At 39.4% G+C, this 2,921-nt stretch overlaps 1 pseudogene; it reads right to left on the bottom strand.

The window, feature by feature from the left end:
• Nucleotides 1-206: 206 nt before the first annotated feature.
• On the bottom strand, nucleotides 207-2,542 carry LOC149183038 (calcium sensing receptor, chloroplastic pseudogene; annotated as a pseudogene).
• Nucleotides 2,543-2,921: the final 379 nt, after the last annotated feature.

Raw genomic sequence — 2,921 nt, 5'->3', positions numbered from 1 at the left:
TTTCGGTTGGGCAGATTTGTTTATTTGAAAACAAGAAACCAATAATATATGAACTATGACCATTAAAGTTAGCTCAACAACCATTTTCACTGAAGGCAATGATAAGGTCAATTTCAGACAGTTTTGATGCTATGATACATGAGATTGCAGCAATTTCACAGATAATCTCATGGAGTGGGTTTGAATTACATATAAAATGTGGTTTCTTAATCATCCAAACCACTAGCAAGAACGTGGTGAGATATTTCCTGCAGGCTTGAACTAGTTCTTCCAAAACACCCCCTAGCTGTCACTATTATACTTGATGGGGATAGGATTTCAGCAAAGGAGGCATTGTATGACTCTGTTCCAAGATAGCTTTGCATCCAACCTCTGCCCCTATAATCCATCAGTCAAAATCCATGCGTTGTTGAATCCAAGGCCAGTAAGAGTTCTTGCCATTGAGTGCCACATCTCCATACAAATCCATTATGACCACTCTTGAATTCTTGTTAAGCCTCTTTAAGTATGAAATTTTCAAAGATGCCACTTCTGCATCAACTTTTTTAGAGTTTCTGAACATACTTCTCAATTTATTGGGAAACTATTTGACTGGTAAGGATAAAATCTTGTTTTGAGAACTCCTTAGAAAACTAGGTAGGCTAGCCTCAAACTTCTCTTTCTCTATTCGGATGTGAATCATCACACAGTCTTGCTTAGTTAGGAACTAAAGTGCTTGAGTAGGGTTGAGCTCACCTTTATATCCCCTCAGGGAAAAGGCAATGTTGGAGAAAATTGAAGGAACAAGCAAATACAACAAGATTAGTGCCCCAACACCTCCTACAAGGACAATAGGATCTGATGATAGAAGTTAGTCCATCGTAGCTGAAGCTATGGGTTTTGCCTCTTCAATTGGCTTTGTAGTTTGTTTAGTTGCCCCATGCTACAATTGTTTCATTCTTTGGATCAACACTAGTAGATTCAACTATTTTTTGGGCTTGTTAAGTGACATCTGATGCAACCAGGGAGGCTATTTGAACTGCATAATCGGAAGAATTTTGTATGTATGGCATTGCAACATCCATTGCAGGCTTCATGGCCTTGATAGTCTATTCAATGAACTCCTTTGACACCCTAAAGGAACTTGAGATTACTCTTTCAAGTTTTTGGTATGCACCCTCCACCTTTGTCAATAATGTAAGAATATATTCCTTTGTCACAGCTTTGACATCTCTAGCAAATTTGAAAATTTATATAAGCATAGGTAAACTAGCACAACAACATTTACCAATGTGATTGATAAACGCCGATAGGCGTATATGAAAAACATATATACAACCACATTTTCCAATGTGGTTGTTATACGCCGATAGGATTATATTTTTTGGACACCTAATCCTCTAAGGGTTGGTGTGGAAGCTGAACAACCAAAAGGAGTCCAAGAGACCACTTGGAATATGAATCCAAGGGTCACACCATGTACTATAAATGTATATCATTTGTTAATAATAAATGTACTCTCCTGCTTACCTTTAATATTCTGTTGTTGCCATGTGTGTGTTTAACATGGTATCAGAGCAGGCGATCTCCTGCCCTGCTCAAGTATGAGCCACTTGTTTATGTGAGCTTGTTGTTCTGTGTCCTTTCTATACATGTTAGTCATGTACCTCTATTCTACACTGCCATCTCTGTAAAATCTTTGTTGTCAAATGAGTTGGTCGAGAGTTAAACGTTATACCATACCCTAAATTTCGTGAACCGCTTTAATATGCTTTCCAAAATATACTTGCATTCGGCTGGAACGTAAGACGTAAATTTGGCTCTCTGCCCCATGAAATCCTGGTATATATGCTCTTTCTTTGTGCATTAATTGAAGTTCAAAGTTTATATGTTGAGTTATAGCATTACTCCTGCAATAAATTTCGATTGTATTTATATATTCGTTGAGATTATTGTGAGCACTATATCATCTGGTTCATAGCTGCTCCATTCTGAGTTTGGTTTGGAATTGACTTGTAGTCTCGTCAAATTTAGGACTTTGCCATCTAAGCCTATCTGTCTATTACCTGTAAGGCAACCTTGAACTTTTCCTCTGGTAATGGCGAGCATTCCTTTTGAATATGGAAGCCTACCTACGCTGGAAGAGGTGTCTTCAAAGCCTTGAATGCATCAGTCTCAAATTCATATCCACAGAAAAGTTGAAAGAGTCCCATCAGAAATCGAAATTGATTCACCCATGAATGGCACCACAGCCTCAGTCTTTCTTCGCTTTCAAACCTGGAAATCCTATTGAAACTCAAACACCATGCATTCTCCTCGCCTGCCCTAGCCTATGTGTTGTCTGTCAAGTTTAACTATATCACTGTCTCCTCCATAGTATTACCTCGTTCACACTTCAGTCCCTACCACTTTGGTATCGGAGCTCCTCCAAACCATGGCTCCAATATAAACTGGCAGAAGTGTTAAATTTATAGCGGAACAGCAGAAAACCTGACAATTTTGAGTCAAAATCTAAAGGGAAGCGACAGTCGTCTGATCGTAGATCGACAGATCTAACGGTCATTGCTTGGAGAAGACGCACGAAAGATACCCAGTGAAAAAGGTGGTATTTTCACAAGAAATGGTATTTCAGGGGCATAAAAAGTGATAAGCGGTAATATAACAAGTCCGCCTGATTCCAATCATTGCACGACACGTAGCCACTAGAGGAGAGAGAAAAACCACCCATTTCGGACGGGTAATCATCATGCAAGTGTTCCTTCGAAATCGCTGAAGACCGTCGGTTCTTGTGAGTGCACATCTACAACGGAGGATGGTCGTGCAAGTTTCATTGATTTCGAAAAGGATATCAACCGTCAGATCGTGGGATTGAAATCTATGGTGGAGAATGAACCCAATAAAGTTAAACCTTAGGAATTGTGCGAAAGCCGTGGATTGGTGAA

Source organism: Pinus tabuliformis, chromosome 3_2 (assembly GCF_031772625.1).
Source record: "Pinus tabuliformis cultivar Carrire ecotype Pingquan chromosome 3_2, CPIR1, whole genome shotgun sequence".
Taxonomy (NCBI): domain Eukaryota; kingdom Viridiplantae; phylum Streptophyta; class Pinopsida; order Pinales; family Pinaceae; genus Pinus; species Pinus tabuliformis.
This window is presented reverse-complemented; position numbering and strand designations above follow the sequence as displayed.